The sequence below is a fragment of the Mus pahari genome, chromosome 4 (assembly GCF_900095145.1).
Source record: "Mus pahari chromosome 4, PAHARI_EIJ_v1.1, whole genome shotgun sequence".
Lineage (NCBI taxonomy): Eukaryota > Metazoa > Chordata > Mammalia > Rodentia > Muridae > Mus > Mus pahari.
Genome location: NC_034593.1, coordinates 99,563,179 through 99,584,118, shown reverse-complemented (window position 1 = coordinate 99,584,118; position 20,940 = coordinate 99,563,179). Strand labels below are relative to the sequence as shown.

General features: G+C 39.4%; 1 protein-coding gene across 8 annotated transcripts in view; it reads left to right on the top strand.

The window, feature by feature from the left end:
* The window catches only part of Ntng1 (netrin G1), a 348,447-nt gene that overhangs the window by 119,586 nt on the left and 207,921 nt on the right, over positions 1–20,940 (top strand). The gene's annotated exons all lie outside the window — the stretch shown is intronic.

Genomic DNA, 20,940 nt, shown 5'->3' with positions numbered 1-20,940 from the left:
ACACACACACACACACACACATCATACTAAATCCAAAACACACAGAAAGAAAGAAAGAAAAAAAGAAAGAAAGAAAGAAAGAAAGAAAGAAAGAAAGAAAGAAAGAAAGAAAGAAAGAAAGAAAGAAAGAAAGAAAGAAAAGAAAATTAGAAAAGAATATCTAAAGCTAACTATGGTATCTAAGGTAGGCTAGAGACCTTTCTCAAGAGGAGAATGAGCAAGAGGTGAGAAAGTCTGAGGGAATACACAGGCTAGAACAGCCCCACCAGCAGATACCTACAGTGAGGTCCCTGTTAAAGTATTTCCTTAAGTGTAGAGAGGGAGAAGAGAGGGACTGGAGGTGAGAGAGGAAGGCTGGGCAGAGAGGCCTTTGGATGGGCTGTGCATGTCATCCCACTGGCTTTTCCTTGAAAAAAAACAAAAAACAAAACAAAAAACAAAACTGGAGCGTCAATGAAGGGTTTAATCAAGAGAATGGCTTCTGTCTAATTAGTGTCATGTTCTATCAGAAGTAATCAGCCACAAGTTATACCTGTCAACATGTCCAAACTGTTTGTCTACTCTGAGTTAGCTTCCATTATGACAGATTTGACTTTGAAATGCTTGGCTCCTCAAAGGGGTAGAGATTTGCCTCTCTGGTGTGAACTTCTGACTTCTGTTTTCCTTCTGGAGCTACCTGTTAAACATCTATTTCCCAGGCTTATTTAGAAAGGTAAATCTGTCTCAGAACTTAATTGTACATTAGCTAAAATGAAATAAAACACTATTCGTATGATATCTGCTGCTTGGGTGTAAAAGGTATTTTAGAAGCAAGTTCAGGTCACAGTTTGTCACATCAGAACTAGAAAGTGTTTTATGGAATCACTGTGAGAACATGGCTGAAATCCATTGTATTAGTTAACTTTTCCATCACCAGAACAGAATATGTGAGTAGATCAACTCCAAAAGGAGAAAAGGTTTACATTGGTGTACAGTCTACGAAGTTTAAGTTGATGGTTTCTTTCATCTACAGCAAAGCAAAATTCCATATCTATGACCTCGTGTTGTAGCAAAGCAGCTTGGGAAACAAAGACAATTGGCTAAAGCTAGTGCTGCAGACATACTTAGAAGACTTGGAAACCTGCCTTCTAATGCCTGTCTTCTCTGGTTTCCTTTCTGCTGTTGTGATAAACCACTCTGACCAAAAGCAACTTATGGGAAGGAGGGAAGGATTTATTGGCTTTAAGATTTTGGGTCATAGTCAATCACTGAGTGAAATCAGGGCAGGAACTGGAAGCAACACCATGGAGAACACTGTGTCGGCTTGCTCTCAGGCTCACACTTAGCTCATAGGATCGATCACCTACCCAGTGATATGTCCCCCACCCCCTCCACCCACTGTCATTGCTGGGGTTAGAGACACCAGCCACCATCCCTAGCCTCTTAAGTGGATTTTAGGAACTCAAATTCAGGTCCTCTTGGTTGTCTGATGCATTCCTGGCAGCTATTTCACCAGCCCTTGAGTCTTTTGAATTTAAGACAATTAAAGAATCAAAAGCTGAGAATGTAAGCTTTTTAATCCTTTAAATGAATGATTTGTAGTGGTGCTATACAGTTTTTCTAGTTACCTTGTTTGGAATCAATTGAGAACACATTCACAAATACCAGCTTGACTTTGCACAACCAATTTGATCCCTATGGGTCAACCTGGTTGGACACAGTGTAAGGAGGATTCTTTGCATGGACCCGGATGGGAGAAGGCTATGTATGGGTTAGATGATGGGATATAAGGCAGGTACGGAGCCTTTTTTTTCCTCTGTGACTTCAATAGGGTTTTAGATTCCCACCCCAGTGACTACACTTCCCTTCCCATTCTTTCTCTCTGTTTCAGGAGCTTTGGGACTAGAGGGGCCCAGGAAATCTTTATTCAGCATCATTTTATTATTAGACCACTGTCAGTGATAACAGGACCTCTTATCTCATTTAAATTCTTTGAACAAATGAGATTAAAACATTATGGAAACTAGACTCTTGGGTTAATCCCTTACCCTAGCAAGACACTGGCATCTTAGTTCATGCCAATAAGATCATCTCCATTGAACTTACAGGATGAAATTCATTAAGTTGAATGCTCTTGTAGGATTCTATATTCTTATAGTTAATGTTTGCCCAGGGTTATTCTTAATAAGCACTTTAATGGCTCTAAAAATTGCTTGTTTCACTTTAATAGAGGTTGAGGGGAAAATCATATGATGTTGCTGGGGAAAAATGTCATTACATTCAAATAATGCAGGGTTTGTCTCAGAGTTAGTAAGTCATATTTGAACTAGACAAAACTGAATGAAAAAAAGAAAAGAAGAGAAAAACCTCTCTGCGTAACAGGCTGCGAATAATGCATTCTTTTGAAAAAGGCACATAAAATGGAATATCAGTTTAGATATTTTAAAACATGTTTATATTTTATGTTTTAGTATGTGTCTCTGCGTGAGTGTATATGCATGTCATTGGTGGAGTTACCTAGAGAGTCCAGAAGAGAGTGTTGAATCCCCTGTAGTCGAAGGTACAGGGATTGGGAGCTACTAACAAGGCTAGAAATAAAATTTAGGTCCCCTGGAAGAGCTGAAAGGATTTAACCATTCAGCATCTCTAAAGCATCAACTTAGACCTTTCCAGGGGCCTGTACAGTCATTCAGGTGTGGTTCATAAACATGGCAAACATTCTGAAGGAAACTTTAGTGTGGTAAGTACTTTTCTGTGTATGGAATTACTCTTTTATGGTACTCCTACTATCCTCTTTTACAAACAAAGAAAATGAGATATGGAAATAACAGGAACCCACCTGAATTTATAATTATGCCAATGCCCACAAAATCTGTTGCCCATCTCCATAGGATCTGAGTGGTCACAATCCAGGGCGCCATTTTTAAAGTAGGGGTTTGGGGTTCCTTTTAGAGGATGCACTGTGACAGCCCAGTCTCAGGAAGAATAGACTTCAGTCTTGTGTTGTACTAAAGAGAATATGGCATTTTGTTGTTACTTATTTTAACTCCTGGAAGAAGGAAAATTATGATTATGTGGAATTCAACATATTTCATGTGTGAAGTCCACAAGGAAAACAGAAAACAAAGTAACATAATACTTGAAAGAAGTCCTAATTAAAAGATGTAAAAGTACTTAAAGGAAACACTGATCTTGAACAATGGACCTTTGAAATGCCTGAGTGGAAATCAGAAAACTATCAAGATTGCAAGCACCAATGTCTACACATTTCAATAATTTTGTTTATTTTAATTAAAATATACTTTATTTTATTTATCAATAAATTTACACCTAAATTTAGTGGGTTTTGTGGATTGGTTTTCTGTGTGTGTGTGTGTGTGTGTGTGTGTGTGTGTGTGTATGTGTGTGTGTGTGCACATGCACATGCATGTTGCTAAGTATATTATGATTTAATAGACTTTTAAGCACAAGAAAATAAAAGAAAAATTTCAGGTTATTTATGTGAAATCATAAAACAAAGTAAATAAATAAAAATAGAAAACCATTTCTACAATACAAAATTATAAATCATTTTTTCTAAGAGGACCAGTGCCAACAGATTCATCCAAAAATTAATCATGGCTGTTTCCTATTGTGTGGATCAATATTATTATATTAATTTCAGTGTTCCAATTTTCTTCTTTCTCTTTTTTTCCATGTTATTTTCTTGGTACATTTTTTATGCATCTAAAACTTTAAAATGGTCTGAAGCTAACATCTTTACATCCTTCTCATCTGTTTCCCTGACTCATATACTGTCTAGGAAACATGTTCCGGAAAAAAAAATCAGTATTCTAAGTAACAGCCAGGGTCTCTGAAAGTATCATTGACAGTAAGAAGTAGGCTATGGAAGTAATCAAATGTAGCTAGGTTAGAGTTAATAACTCATCTAACAACCAGAATCATACGCACAAAATAACTGAGAAGTTACTTAGTTCAGCTCTGAACTTGTTTTGGATAACGTTCAAATATATTAAACCTATTGGAACTCATTTCTACTATGATTCCCTCAAGCTAGACTCTTTGCTTTTCTTCCCAAAAATATTATTCTGTTTGCCATGGATAATTTATACTTTGTATTCTTGTTTTGCTACCATTATATGTTCTTTTCCTCAAAATAAAAAAAAAAATCAAGGCTTCCTGTGTACTTCACTCACATATTAAGTACTCCTCTCTACACTATGAGAAATATACATTAGGTCTAAGCTACAGAATTTTTTTATTAGATATCTATTTTCATCTCCAACTGAGCTTCAATATATTTATAGTTTTCTTTAAATCTTGAATGATAAATATAATATAGTATTCTGTCATTTTGATATCATCCTGTTGGTTCAAATTCCAGAATAATGGAAATTTGCTGTTTAGGTCAAAAACTCTCTATAAATACGGAGCTAGGTGAAAGGCACACCACAGAACAATGACTGTGCAGGCATTCCGTTCTCTCCTTTAGAATGCAAATTATAGCTTATGTATAAAAGGGTTCTGGGATGAACAAGGAGACGTACACTGGAGATTAGCATGTTGCTCTGCCTCTGGTATAGTAAACAATGATTGAAAAGTGAAAACACTCATTTGGACCCTATGACCACATCACATAAAAACCAGTTGGCTCCTTGGTTTTCTCAGCTTTTCAGACAGCCTATATGAACTGGCCCTGACAAGTGATTTCTGCTAATAAAGAGGCTGAGTCTGGTTTTGCTGGGTATTTTCTTAGGCTTCTCTGTATCTTCTTGTCATCTCTATCTCAGAGACTCAATGAGATGATTACCTGCCTTCTTCAGCAGGAAAAAGGACTGTCTTCCATCCAATACCAGCTATGACAGGAGCAATGGCTAAGGCAGCAGGAACTTTGGTTGTATCATCAGGAATGAGGCAGTAACAAATGCTGCTGGAGTCACAATGCCTGGCAGAGTTGCCCTATGACTTTTGACCAGGGTCTTTCATGGCAGTCACTGCAAGACGTTTTTTTCTTTCTCCAGAACATACTACTTCCAACCATTTTGAGGCATTAGTCCTTGGGTTGACACTACTGCCTATGAATTCTGGACCAGGAACAGCTCCACCACCATTGTGAAGAGTTATAATTATCGTGATATTGATAGTTTGACAATGAATCAGTTATTTCCTTTTGCATAGATAAACACATATATCATACACTCTACTACACTACACTACACACACACACACACACACACACACACACACACACACACAAACACACACACTGAGAGGATTTTGAGCAAGGCTGACTCCATGCCAGGTTGTAAAGTGCCAGTCTAGGAGATTAGGTCTACATTTCTGTTTTCCAGAAGTGAGCAGAGCAGTTCCTGAGAAAACCACAGCCCACAGGCAGCCAATCGGAAGCTGCCCCACCATCTGGCCTGAGCCCAAAATAGTCAGCATCTATTCTGGAAACCCCACAGAATCCTAGCCAATCTCAGAAACACCTATATTCCTAGAAATAGAGGTAACAAATCAGGATAAAGGTCACCTACTCACTCAGAGAATTCCCCTAATCAGCTTTAAATTGAGCCTGTGAGCTCACCCCAGGGTCACCATTTTGATGAATGGTTGACCCCTGTATGCTGGATTTCTGCAGCACAAAACGTTCTTTGCTTTTGTATCCTATTTGAGTCTGGAGTATCATTCTTTGGTGTTCCACAGACCCTTACCACACCACACCACACACACACACACACACACACACACACACACAAAGTGGGTTATTTTTTCTGTTTTCCTGTATGCATTTTTGATTTCTTTGTTGACAGGCCTGACAGATGGAAGACACTAATTCAAAGATAGTCCTTTTCGTAGAGAAAGAAGATTTCAAGTAGTAATACAATGCCTAATTAATGAGCTAAGGCAAACCAAGGGACTATTCTGAGAAATCTTCAGTGATTTAGAGCTCAGGTAATTATATCCAAAGATAGTTATGATGGGTCAGAAGTCAAAGAGGTGGAAAAAGTGATCTTAGTTATTTTAAATTGATTTATAAGTTATGAATCCTTAAATTCATTAATCCAACAAATATTTGCTAAATTCCTGCCATGTGACAGACACTTGATCCATGAAAATATGAAAATGAGCAACAGAGACGAAATCTCTGCTGCCATGAAATTGACAACTTTGCAGAGAATAAAGACATCAGGCAGATATTAAGTGATTATTTAATCAGACTTGTGATAAATGTTATGTATACATGTAAGGTTTTATTAGAGTGATCATACAGTTCTCAGGAGCCAGAGAGATAGCAAGACGTGCATATACCAGGCAGAAAATGCTGGCAGTTAAAATTCCTTTCTATAGAAATAAAAATAAATATTAAAATTCATAAAATATTTTTATCTGAAATTGTTTTTAGGTATCAGATTTGTTACCAGCTATCCGAGTCATTTAATAACTAATGGATAGCAATGTATCGCTTATAATTCAACATTCAACATTGTAAGATAAGCACAAGGTTTTAAATAGCCTGCTGATGAACTCCAAAGAAATTTCATCAAGGCATTTAATTGTATGGAAAAGAACTGAGGTATACACTAAAAATGTCACCAAACAGGAATATAAGGTGGAGCATGTGCGTGGCAGTCAGGGTATCTGAGTGCTATTTACATAGTTTTTTGAGGTTAAAAATTATAACATGGTTTGATTTATTCCAAACTAAAGGTTTGCATAAAAGATTAATAAATCTATTTTCAAAAGCCATGTTGTAATACAATTAGCAGGAGAAGTGAAATCTGGATGTTTCCAGAATGCTCATAGCACGTGAAAGTAGACAGGGAGACAGGAAGTCCCCTGGAAGGCCAGAAAGAAGCATCATGGTCAGAGATGAGAACATCTCAGAGAGGAGAAGGCACCGAAGCGGGTGCTTTAAAGACTGCAAAAGAATAAGGTGTGTGTGGGGAAGGCTAGACACGGGTAATTTCACTAAACGAGAGATACTGGTTACTGTAAAGAAAATACAATAGTCTCCGTGTGGGCTTTGAATGCCTAACTATGGGGTTGAGATTGTATTTGCTAGTTTATGCTGTTGGGTTCAGAACGGAAGCTGAGGAAAACTCACTTCGGAGATGGAAGCTTAAAAAACGAAAGCTTTCTTTTCTGAACACTCAGGGAGATGGTCAGTCTGGGGACCGAACTGTGTCCCTGAAGGGAGGTCCCACAACATTTTTATAGGATGCAAACACACAACAAGGGGGATCAGGGTGGGCTGTTGCGTTGACCAATCATATTCTGACACAAGGAAGTTAACATTGGTGACCTGGACTTACCCAGGTCACCTGGTTTCAGGGTCTTTCAACTGGCTTTTTCAGTCAGGTGCCCTGTGGACTCTGTCCTCGAGTGATAAAGGAACAAAGGCACGGGCAAGCTGCACGAAGTCAGTTAAGCGAAGATAGAAAGCAGTTTTGATGTATGAGCCTCGGTTAAGAGAACAGGATAACAACATCCCACTCCGTCTTTACACCCCTTACCAGTTACCAGACAAATAGGAAACATCTGAAGTAGCAGGACAGGAGCTGGGATCTTGGGCCTGGGAAGATGCTCTGAGTTCTGATACTCCCAGCGAGGTGGAACTGACTCCTGATGTGGCTGGACCCAGGAAACTGTCTCCTAACAATGCCAGTGAAGGCTCGGTGGCACGTGGGTGCTAGATCAAAGTAGAAACCAGTCTGGCCAAACAATGGTGACAGTAAGTTTCCAAAAGTAGTTGCTAGTAATGGAGAAAATAAATACCTGAAGCCTACAATTGTGGTCAACCCGTCTTGTTGAATTGGGAGGAGGGCATGCGTACTTCCTGGTACTTTCCTTCCGTTGAACAAAGACAAATGAAAATTACTCCTTTCATTCACCGACCAAATGCAAACTGCAGGAAAGGGAGGATTCCAGGGAGGGCCATTTGTGGTCTCTCGGTTGCTATGTGTGGGTGGTCAACATTGTTTGGTTTTGTTTTCTGATGCACAACTTAAACTATTTTATCATTATAAACGCGGCTGTATTAAGAACTAAAGGGAGAAACTCGAGGGGTCTAGAAGCAACAGAAGGAGCTCATTTTGTACCATAAAATGCTGCGGTGTTGGCCCCTTGTACGTGCATGGGTCACTGAGTCAGAAACATTGCTGAAAGGTAGGACGAGCCATAGACTCCTTCCTTATTGTCTTTATCATGAAGGGAAATGGGAGTGCATAGAACGCCAAAGGCTGTCAAACCTGGCAAATTCCCATGTGCTCACTCAGAACATGTGACCACATTGTCAAAACTCTTTGGGGAAAGATTGGGTGAATGGAAATGGAGGTGGAGTGGAAGCTAATTACAATTCTAGGTCTGCCCATCCCTTCCTCCCGTCCCTCCCCTCCCCGCTCCCTTTCTTTGCCTCTGCCCCTTCCTTTCTTCCTGCCTTACATGCCTTCTAAAATCGTAAGCTAGGCAAACTGAAATCCTAAGGCCTGTGCTAATTTTCAGGATACATTTTGTACGCTTTCCATTTAGACATTAATCAGGAAGTTGGTCTTTTAGAAGTGTGAATCATGAATAGTGAATATGAAGCATTTTAAGAATGTAACAGGAAAGATATTAGCACTTTGGGGACAGCTGCTTAGTGGAGGGAAAGAGCTAATGAATACTCTAAGTTATCCAGCTCCTTTCATCCATGGTAATTAGCCTTAACAAGGCAAGTTAAAAAAAATTTCCTTCCAAGTCTTGTACGGTGTAACTTCCCACTTAGCATTTCTTGTCTCTTTACAAGCCGTATAACCTGAGGCAATCCACAATGCTCCCTGTGGGAGAGATGTATTTGAAAGTTATGCTTAAGGCACTTGCCTTGACTAATTTTATGGGGAAAAAAAAACAACCCACAATTTGAACATTTATTCTTTTATTTTGATAGTCAAGAATTTGGTATTTGGATTTAGATTTTGTTTTATTTTATTTTACAAATATAAAATAAGACCACAAATCATAACCCAAATGTATTTTGATTAACACTGATAAAGTATTCTTAAATAAAATGTTAAAATACATATAATTTATTGAAGGGACAGAAATATCACAATTCACTGCCACATCTATAAGAATTATAAATACTGGGCTACCTTGTAATTGACAGCTGTCGGTAGGTATCAAAAGATTATCTTGAGCTTTCTTAGAATTTACTTGAACATATTTATGTTCCTATCTTTCCTTTCTGCCTGTAGAGATGCATGCGTGTGTGCAAGCACACACACACACACACACACACACACACACATACACTATCCTTTTTCAGAGTTTATAAACACTTTCTCATCCACCCCCACAGCTTTTCACCCTGTTGCACATTTCTGAAGTTGGTCACTCCTTATGGTGACAGTGAGGGAGATATTTTATTGATCTCCTACCTCCCACACAATTTATCGGAGGTTGACACACTCCTGCCATTTTTTTTTTCCTCTTGTGGAGTCTGAAGGGCCCATTCATTATAGAGATAGCTTCACTAAAACGGCAACTCCAAACTTCTAGAGGATTAAGCCATTTAGCCACAGAGTCAAATCCTCTGCAACCTTACGACAATCAATGTTTCCCATCCTTCCCTATGAAGTTAAAAGCCTATATATGGATTTTTCTTTGATTTTTGTAAGTGCCTTTTAAATGGCTTTTATATAATCCTATGTCTCTGAGAAGAATTCTTCTTTATATCTCCTTGGCAATTTAAAACAAAGAATGCGTTTTTTTAAAGATCTTGAACTGATATCAATACTTTACGTACTGATATTAGGTTAATATACCATTGCATTACTTTCTTTTCTCTTTGCTTTTCTGTTTGGACTGGATGTTGGACTTCACCTATGATTGTCAAGGATTAAGGCAAAAGCTGAGCCCCGTCTTCTTGATCATGTCCCCACCCTGAGTTTCATTAAGCATTCTTGCCTCTAGGACATAGACGCAGAGCTTATGTCTCCAGTAAAAAAGAACTCTTTTGATAAAATATACAGACAGGATGCTTCCCTGGACTTGGGTAGAGTAAGGAATTTTGCCTGTTCTGTCCTCCACCCTGATGTGGACCCTCTTGTCTGTGTCTTTAGTCACAACTCTATCTTCTAGTACCTCTTGTGGCAGACACCAACAAGTACCTGCTGAGGAAGCCAATGTGTAAGTGAATGGCTGTTGACTGAAGGGCTGGTCTGGTTTTTCTCATTGCTCTAGTATTCTAACTCAGTAGGCTTTCTTGGGAAAATGAATCCTTGATTTCCCTCAAGAATTAAAGAATGGAAGGAAACAGAAAAAAAAACTTTAATAAAAGTATGTTGGAATAAGGAAGAAAATTCAGAGACTTTGGCATATGGTTTAATAAATTTATCCCTCCTAAACTAGAAGGAATTTCCACTAGTGAAATTCAACAGTGGCACTACTTAATCTTTGATTCTGTTAGTTCTGGGATGCAATGTTGATTTAAGGTGGTGGTGAAAGAACTAGCCAAAAGGAAATCAAATAACAGCCAACTATGATTAATAGGATAATTATCAGGTACTGGAAATTTACCATCCAAGTTCACAAAGCCTAGACAAGATCAATGTTACATTGAGATTTCTGAAAAGCAATGAATTCTTTTTTTTTTTTTACTAAGTTTTGAAACCACATGTTTACTTACTGTAAATTACATAGTCACTAAATTTTAAATATTAGGACTAAGAATTATGGGTTCAAAACATGCTAATATAAACTTGAAGTATTATTTTTGTTACAAGAAAAGGGTTGTTTAGGAAATATAAGGAACTAAGCAGACCAGAGAGAGCCATGGCAAGGACACTGTACTGGTGTTCTGATTGGCTATATCTACTTAATTTAATATCTTGAAGTGATTGACATACTTAGGAAACATAATTTAAATTTAAATATTGAAATCCCTTTAATTTCTCTGCTCTCTCCTTATTTAAAATTAATCGTTCTGACCCCAAGCTCCCTCGGCACTGTCTTCTCAGTTCTAATCACATGCAGTTCCTATTCCCGAGCATTTCCATTCCTTGCCTTCCTTCTTTTATGAGACCTGGAGCCACCTGCCTCATTCATTTTCTTTCTCTAAACCACTAAAGAAACTTCCCACACGTGTGAGCACAAATGGGGAAGGCAAGAAAGAATCTCTTTAACAGTGATACCAGGAGAGCAAGCTACAGGTCCCATTTTCTCCTTATTTTAGAGTCAGCGTTCCAAGTGGATGACATTGATGAAGTCATTTAGCCTTCTGACCTAGTTTCTTATTCATAAGATGATGAGAAAAGTCACAAAATAAAATCAAAAGGGAATGGTAAGTGGGCTGCCTGCCATCTCTAAAGGGCTGTTCCACTATTTGTATTATGTTGACATTTTAGTCTATGGGGTCTCTTCGGTCTCTCTCCCTTCTGCAAGCATGTCTAGTGAAAACCACTAGTTTACCTCAAGTTTTAAATTATGGGTCTCATCTATAATTTTCTTTCACCTCATGTTAACGTTAATTGTTTTCCTCCTGTATTTAAGGCATCAAAGGATTAAGGAGTTAAAAGGGTATTGATTTTACCATTAGAAATTACAATATCACTAGATTACAGCACATGACAGTACAATGTATGGAAAACAAAGTTCAGAAACTGCCCCTCAGTTGCATTACCAACAGTGCAGAGACATATAAAATCTCTACAATGAAACTATAATTATTCCTTTTTTTTAAAAAAAAAAAAAAAAGGTAAGGCACTACTTATGGGACTCTTGAGGAGATTCGTAAGATGATACATTTTAAACATCATAAACACATCACCTGGTGGTCAGAATACTTTCAACAAATTTGCTCATTACTATAGGAAGAGAGAGGTAAGTTTGGGCTGCCGGCTCTGAGAGTACCAGGGGGCCACTCAGGGAGAGGGAACAGATCAGATATGAGTGTTCAAATCGGGTATTCTGTGCGAGATGGCTAGCCAGACTCTACCCATATTAGAGAGCTTGGGGGTTCCTTGAGACATGATGCCTGAAAGAATAAAATGAGTGAGCCATTGAGAAAAATTCTGACACCAACTTTAGGCCTCCACATGTGAACATGCATAACCATATCCCAACACCACCACCACACAAACCATACATAGATAAATGTAAAATAGGAGAATAAATGAATAAGATTTGCAGAGAGCTCAAGAATGAGTAAAGGCTTCACACAGGCAACATAAATCTACAACACACACACCAGAAGCTGTTAGCAACTGTAGGTGGTTCCTTAGTCTCATATTTACTCATCACTTTCATTTCACCACTGTCATCTCTGACTTCCCAATGTCTTTCAAACCTACATAAGTTGTTCAATGCTCACTGCACTTCTCCCTTCCTGGCACTTTTCTCCAGCCACAAACCCTCCAGCGACTCTCTTTCCCTACAGTCATTCACTGTCATGACCTGAGGTATTTGGGTAGATGTCACAGATAGCATGGGGTGCTGACTGACTCTCCTTCCCTGTCCATTGCATGTGTGTCAACCCTTAGCCCCCTTTTCCCTTCTAAGGCCTTTCTGGGCCTTGCGTTGTCTATCTCCATATTGCATTGCATGCTTCTTTCAGTCAGAAGACCCTGTTTCCCCTTCCTGCATCACCTGGAGTCTTCCAGCATGCAGCTCCCACGATTGGTCCTTCTGTCCTCTTTCTAGGATCAGCCTCCTGGTTGGTTGGTTTGTTGGTTTGTTGGTTTGTTGGTTTGTTGGTTTGTTTGTTTGTTTGTTTGTTTGATTTCCTTGGACTGAATACCATCCCTCACCAAAGTGAGCTTCATTATTGAAGCTCATACTATCATTTCCCTTCTCAAATATATCACTTAAGCAAAAGGTAAAAGATAAGTAGCCCTACAAAATGAGGAGATTCGAAACAGTCCTTCATGTCACGTCTCCTCACCAGCACCCCATTTCTCTAATCATCATAATAGAATCCTGACGGAATTGCCCACACCTGCATTTTCTACTAGGTAAAGCTCAAACCGTTCTCTGACCAATGTAACTACGCTTTCCCCTCAAACCTTGAAGAAGATGACTCTTGCCAGAACCACACCTGCTCTTCGCAGCACCAAAGGCAGTGGTAAGAACTGAGATTCATCTTTTGGGCTGACACACTGTACCATGTCTTTTTCTCTTTCACTGTTGGAATATTCGGCCCTTGTGTTTTTGAAACCTCCTGCCTTGATTCTTTCCAGTAGCCCATTTTTTTTGCTGTTGATGACATCACTAGATTCCTGAGACTCTTAAGCAGCCTGCTTTCTCTTTACTACCTGTATATCTAGCCAGCTAGTCTCCTAGCTTTCAAAGTGAAGACTTGGTTGATGATTCTGATTTCTTACCTCTGAACTCTAGAGTGAGTCGCTGCCTACCTCATTTTGTTTACTATTTATTAAGTATTTCAAGATGAACTTACCTAAAAAGCAAACGTATTCCTACATTCTACCCCAAATCACTTCATTGACTGACACTTACATGTCAATTTCATCCTTTTCTGTTTGCTGCTTGGGAAAAAAATTCTTGGAGTCTCTCTCTCTCTCTCTCTCTCTCTCTCTCTCTCTCTCTGTGTGTGTGTGTGTGTGTGTGTGTGTGTGTTATCCAAGCCTTTGTGCTAGACAGGTACTCTGCTATTGAGTTTCAGTCGCCACCTACATTATTATTACATACAAAATAGTGGCTTGGCATTTCTTCTTCATATCATTCCACATATTATCAATCCACACATCTAAGTTATTATAATCTCCCTTTTGGTTATGTTCAGAATGGGTTAGTTTTCATTTCTACTCATGTTTCCTATAGACCATGAATAGGTTCAGAACAACTCTTACATAGCAGCCTTATTTATAATAGCCAGAAGCTGAAAAGAACCCAGATGTCCCTCAACAGAGGAATAGATACAGAAAATGTGGTACATTTACACAATGGAGTGTGTATTTCTGCGTCATGCCACAGGCGCCGTGTCTGCGTGGGCAGAAAACACCTTGGACTGGGTTCGTACTGAAAAGCTAAACAACCTAAAATAGGGATGAGCTACAAGGAAGAAACATTATTTATTAATTGGACACGGGAGAACCCAACCCTCTCCCGCATGTCCCATTGTCTCTCTGTGTGTCTCTCTCAATGTTGCATTTCTCAATGTTGCGCGGTCCGGTCCTCAGCGAGCTGTGTCCAGAAGGTGGGTCCAATGAGAGGGTGGTGACGATTGGTCCAGGTGACGAGTTGGCGTTGACAGTGGGTGGTCTGAGGATGCTGTATTCTGGGACACTGGGTAGCACTCTGGTATTCCTGTGGAGGGGGAGTGGTTAGTGGGGGTAGGAGACACCAACAATGGAGTACTACTCAGCTATTAAAAACAATGACTTCATGAAATTTGCAGGCAATGGATAGAACCAAAAAATATCATCCTCAGCGATACTCCAGTCACAAGAGAACACACATGGTATGTACTTACTGATAAATGTATATTAGGCTAAAAGCTGAGAATACCCATAATACAATTCACAGACCATATGAAATTCAAGAAGAAGAAACACCAAAGTGTGGATGCCTCAGTCCTTCTTAGAAGGGGGAACAAAATACTCACAGGAGGTAGAGGGTGGGAGAGACTTGGGAGGAAGAGAGGAGGGGAGGGGGAAAAGGAGAGCAGGATCAGGTATGAGAGGAGACAGGGATGATTTATAGAAGGTCAGGAATTTGAACAGAGGTATGTAGCAATGGGAGATGGGGAACTGCGGGTAGCCACAAGAAAGTTCTAGATGCCAGGAAAGCAAGAAACTCCCAGGCCCCAATGGGGATGAGATTAACTGAAATGCCCAGCAAAGGGGAAAAAGAACCTGTAGAGACTGAGTTTGGGCAAGGCCCCTGGTTGGAGGATGGGACCACCCACACATCTCCAAATTTTTAACCCAGAATTGCTCATGTCTACAGGAAATACAGGGACAAAGTGTAGAGCAGAGACTGAAGGACAGGCCATCCAGAGGCTGCCCCACCTGGGGATCCATCCTGTATACAGTTACCAAACCCAGACACTATTGCTGATGTGATGAAGTGCTTGCTGACAGGAGACTGATACAGCTGTCTCCTAAGAAGCTTTACCAGACCCTGACAAATACAGATGCGGATACACAGCCAACCATTTGACTGAGCATAGGGTCCCCATTGGAGGAGTTAGGGAAAGGACTGAAGGAGCTGATGGGGTTTGCAACTCCCTAGAAAGAACAACAGTAGCAACCAACTAGACCCTCCCTCAACAGCTCTCAGGGACTAAACCACCAACCAAAGAGTACACATGGAGGGACCCATGACTCCAGCTGCAGGTGTAGCAGAGGATTGCCTTATCTGGCATCAATGAGGGTGGGAGAGTACCCTCATAGAAGCAGGGGTAAAGGGACAGGATAGGAGGTTTTCAGAGGAGAAATTGGGAAAGGGGATAACATTTGAAATGTAAATTAATAAAATATCAAATAAAACAAACAAACAAAACAATCAAACCGAGTCATACTGTACTGTTCCTTTGTTAAGATACTTTCCTACATTTAGTATCACTGATATGAGAATCAGATTATTTAGGGAGTTTTCTACTCAGCTAGATTTCTACTGCTGTGAAAAACTCCATGCCCAAAAGAAACTTGGGTAGGAAAGGAATTATTTCATTTTATATCTTATAATTCATCAAACAAGGTACTGAAGGCTAGAACTCAAGGCAGGAACCTGGAGGTAGGAATTGAAATAGAGGCTAAGAAAGAAGACTGCCTACTGGTTTGTGGGTATGGCTTTCTCAGTCTGCTTTCTAGTACAACTCAGGACTACTCCCCCAGAGATAGTAGCGTCCAACATTGTCTGGGCCCTCCCACTTCAAGTAGTAACCAAGAGAGTGATCTACAAATTTTCCCACAGAGCAGTCTGAGGGAAGCATTTTCTCAGTTGGAATCAATTCTCAATCCTAGGTGACTGTCTTTTGTGTCATCGATCAAAAACCAATCAGAACATACCCTGACTTTGTGTTTTTCTATTGTCCTATTTGCTTAGTTTACAAATCTTATAACCCTCATTTATGGAGAAGACTTTTATTACATATCTTATGCTTGCTCTTCTATCTGAAATTTTTCTTCCCAGATCTAAACAACCCACACGAATTTTCCTCAATTCTCTGCTGATTTTCTACCATTTTAATGAAACTTTGCTTTAGCACCTAAGAAGAATACCCCTAATCCACCCTTGCTATTTTCAATCCTGCTTGCTCTGCTATGTTTTTTTTTTTTCCCAATTCTAACATTTGTTCCTCTTTAATCAAGTGAATGTCTGTTTGTTTATTGACCACCATTAACTGCATGGCAGTAGCTTTGGGATAGCACCTATACCCCAGGCCTCTCTGCCACCATTTGTCTTTACCTGAAACACACATAAGAAAATGTATGCTGAGTAACCAAGTGAATGAACAAGCCCCTTGGTTAGCCATGGAAAGCTAAGATAGGATCATCCCTTACAGCACTGTACTCAGAGGAAGATGTGCTCTCGAATTATGTGTATGGTAGCGTACAATTTTAGAGTACATTTTTCTGACTTTTTTGGACATTTCTCTCATATTCAAACCTTGCTTTTGAGAATCACATACTTAATCAAACACATGGCATCTGCAGCTCTAACAGGGTTGCATCTTGATGGTCTCACAATGGTGGCGCAAGCAATTGTTTTGTTTTTAGTAGAGCTGGCTTGGGAATTTCTACTTATACTCTAAATGCCATTGAAAAGCCACAGAATATTACACAAAGTATGCCAGTGTGAGAAATACCATCAACTGCCATTTCCTTTCAAACTGGGCTTCTGCACAGTCTACTGTTCCAAATTTGGAGAAAAGCAAATCCAAGTTACCTTAAACAGAAAAACAAACAGAAAACGCTGACTTTTTGAAACAGAAAACAGTGTTTAACTGTGGGAGCACCATATTATCCTAGTGTCTGATGGGTATTTTCTGAGTCACCACACTTGGGCTGAGCTTTGATAGCGTAGTCAAAATTATGCTATCAAATAATAGTCATAATTTCTGAAAAAAATGAAAGGTTATTTTAGATAGTCATGGCTGGTGGAGGGAACTTCTCCTCCCCTCTCCTCTCCTCCCCTCCTCTTTTCCCCTCCTCCCCTCCTCGCCTCTCCTCTCCCCCCCTCTCCTCACTTCCCCTCTTCTCTGCTCTCCCTCACTGGCTGATGATTGAACCCAGGGCCTTACCACAAAGCTGTATTCCCAGGCTTATTTATTCATTTATTATGGTGATTTCAGAATTTGGGAAATAGGAATAATAATGTTTTGTGGTCATAGAAATAAGCAATTCACATTTTACATTCAGCATGCATTTACTACCACTCTATTGTTATTAATGGCTCTAGTATACTGTAATTAGAGTTATTCACTATTGGTCTTTAATTGGGAGCTGGATTTCTGCAGGATACAGACAACCTATTCACTTTGTAAAGGGAACCTACGATTCTGAGTCTGGAGGATTGCCTCCCAAAACAGAAGTGTTTGCTGCTTTCTCCTAGTGGACATCTGAAAAAATTCTTTGAAATAAATAAAATTATATTTTTTCAGTAATAGCACATTATAGAAGAAAGTTAAGTTACCATGACATGGTGTTTAGCATATATTATTATTGTTGCCACTATTATTATTAAATTTTTAGTATTAGGGCTGAATATAGAACCTTGAGCATGGCAGGAAACAATTCTACCACTGAGCTAAATCTCAGCTTTTAACATTATTTAGATTTTAAGGAATAACACTTACATCGCTCAAATACCACTTGTCCACAATAATATTAGATATATACAATGTTTCATTATTTTCAATACTAAAGAAATTAAAGTACATAGANTCAGTAGTGAAGGGATTATGACAATTTCAACATCAAATATAAACATGCCCAATTCAAAGACATGAAAAGCAGGCCAAGTAACACAAAACGTAGGCAAAGATGTTTAGTCAAAAATGGTGAGGCTAAGAAAATTTAGTTACAACAGCTTTGTCAAAAATAATCTGTTGAAAATTTGAACCTCCAAGTACTAAGTCAATCCAAAATTCTATAGAGACTGTGATTTGGGATGCCAAATAATATAATCAGTCCCAAATACATTTTAATTGGGGTCAATAAATCCAGTCTCAACCAATATGTATTCTTTAGGCATGTATTTATCTGTTTGCTTGTTTGTGACCTCTATGTTTTTATTTCACACTTTGTTCCACCATATGAATAATTAACATTATATACTCAGAAGTTGTATATTAAACAACAACAGCATGTTGCTAACTGGCAGACATGAAACACTTCAGTAAATCCAATGAGTATATAATGAACACCCTAAACAACTGACTGCAATACCAAAGTGATACACTGCACGGAAAGTTTTTTCTATGCATTGTTATTTAAATAAAAAGAGATAATAGAGATAGGCTTATATATAACTGTACTGCACAAAGAAGGATTGTTGACTCTCAGACTTTGTTAGAGAGATATATCCTCATCTTTAGGTCAAAAATGATGCTAATCTATGACAAGAACAAAACAAGGCAGAGAGCACTGCAGATAACCGTCCCGATTGTGTTTACCTCATGAATATATATTAGTGACTCGAGAATGTAGGACACGAGCTGTCTTTTCAATACATTGAAAAAAAACTGACATTAATGAAAAGAGGGAATTATGGGGAGGTAAGACCTTGTTCTGTCAAGTTTAGTACCTCTTCTAAGAACAATGATTTAGAATCTTAAGCTAAAAATCATCTCTTCCAGTTAAAATTTCCTTCTGACCAAACAGTGAGGCAAAGAACATTTAAAAGTCAAATGGAAGTCAGCTTTGCTGAAGTATCTTTGGGTTTTCTCTGTGACTGACAAATACTTACTGAGCACCATCTTGAGACAGTGCCCTGCTTTCCAAACGACTCAATTACAACAGCACTGCGTAGTTTTGAATAATGTCATTAACACTATGACTAATAACATTGTTGAGGGGATTACAAGGGGGCACATTCGGTCCTTTTAGCTGGCATTTCTTTTTCTTTGTGTCAGTGTGTCTTGGAACAGAATAATAAGCAGCCTTCCTCCTCTGAGTTTATCTTATAAATTAGCCATTCTTCAAATGTAAGAGATGGCTTTTTAACTCTCTGCTGGGCTGATTCAAGCATCAGAGTCTTTGGCAGTTAATAAATGAGCATTTTAGGAAAAAAAATCCACTAAGAAATTGATACTCAAATAAGACCTCCAGGGCGTTTTGTTCCGGTGAGTTCCCTCAGGTACTTGGAGTCTGGATGATGAAAATGCCCCGGTGGGAATCTCCCTGGGGAAGGTTATTTATGTGCTTCAGCCTAGCTCGTGAGAATAACTGAAAACCCTCAGAGGCAGCCACCATTCCTCACCGAACCCACGCTCTTGTATGGATATATACACAGTCGAGCAAGTGTAATGTAATACAGATCTGAGGCAAAGTTCTTGAGGGACGGTGCTGAGGATTGATAGTATTCAGCAAGTCATGTGGGGGGGGGGAATAACACCCTTTAAAATCAGGTGCAGTATATAAATTGGGCTTCCAGAGCTGATGTATTAAGAAAGCAGGCTCTATCATGGTATAACCATTAAGTATAAAAGCTTAAGTAGTTTGAAGCACTAAAGCCAGAAGCACTTAGAAGTCCTCTCCAAGTTGTCTATCCTACAAGCTAATCCGAAGCATCATAAATACTTAACAATTACTTTGCGTATTCTTCCTAGCATTGCTTTCAAATACTTTTCTTTGGCATGAACAATCATTTCTGTGAACATCAATGGTTTTCCTCTTTATTAGGAAAGAAAAGGTAATGTGGGTGTTTTCCTCCTCTGTGAGGGCTATTGGCTTTATTTACACTATGTATTTACTGAACAGTATTGAGTCTTGCTAGGGTAACTCAGAAGCTAATGTCAAGGTAAAGAATGCCTGATAGCCATAGCAAGGTGTGGCCCAGCAGGGTCAGAAGCAGAAGACTGCTGCTGAGCTGGGTGGCAAAAACGGAATGGAACTGCAAGTGAAAAGGAATCGGATGCCTAGGTGTTTACATCCTGGGGGGTGAATGTGTTGGCTTGTGAAATGAGTGTTTATAATCTTTATGAATGGTTAAAGATCCAGCCTTTTGCCTTTAGGAGAGTAGTCCAATCTTTAAAGTGCCTGATACAAGCATAAGGATCATGCTTCAGTCTCCAGAACTCACACACAAAAAAGTACAATGTAAGGGGCTCTGGGCTAGGGAGAGAGCCTATCTCAAAATGCAAGGGTGATGTGTGTGTGTGACCTTAAGACCATCACCTCCACACATACGTGCATGCACATCCTCCTCCACACATACGTGAGTGGACACACTCTGCCCCCCTGCCCCCTTCTCCACTGCTTTCTTCCAGAGCTTGCATGGAACTGCTTAACTCACTATTTTCTGCCTAAAAGGTGTGGAATATGTATTTGAAGAATGAATGGAAACTTTTCTCCCTCTAGACCTGGCTCTATGAATTCCATACTTGATCAAAATAGTTGTGCTGCCCGTGTCTGTGCTCCTGTTTGTGGCTTTCCTGGTGACCACATGTCACCTGTACTCACGTAGACTAGTGTGAGGTTACTGCGGCATGCCTGTGTGTTTGGCAAACTTGAGTGTGGGCAGTATAAGCCTCCCATGCTTTGGAGATTTACACTGCAGTGATATTTTATGTCCTGATGTTTTCTTCTCTTACAAATTTCTACAGTGATTTATCCTTAGGGTCTGGTGACTGAATTCCGTGCTGTGAATATGAGAACTGTCAAAGCTCTGTCTGTTTGCTAGAAGCTTAAAACTTACCAATATCAAACATTTAGCAACCACTTGCTAAACGCCACATTCCTCATTAAAGATCACCCACATCTTTTCTTCCTTTCTTCCTTTCTTCCTTTCTTCCTT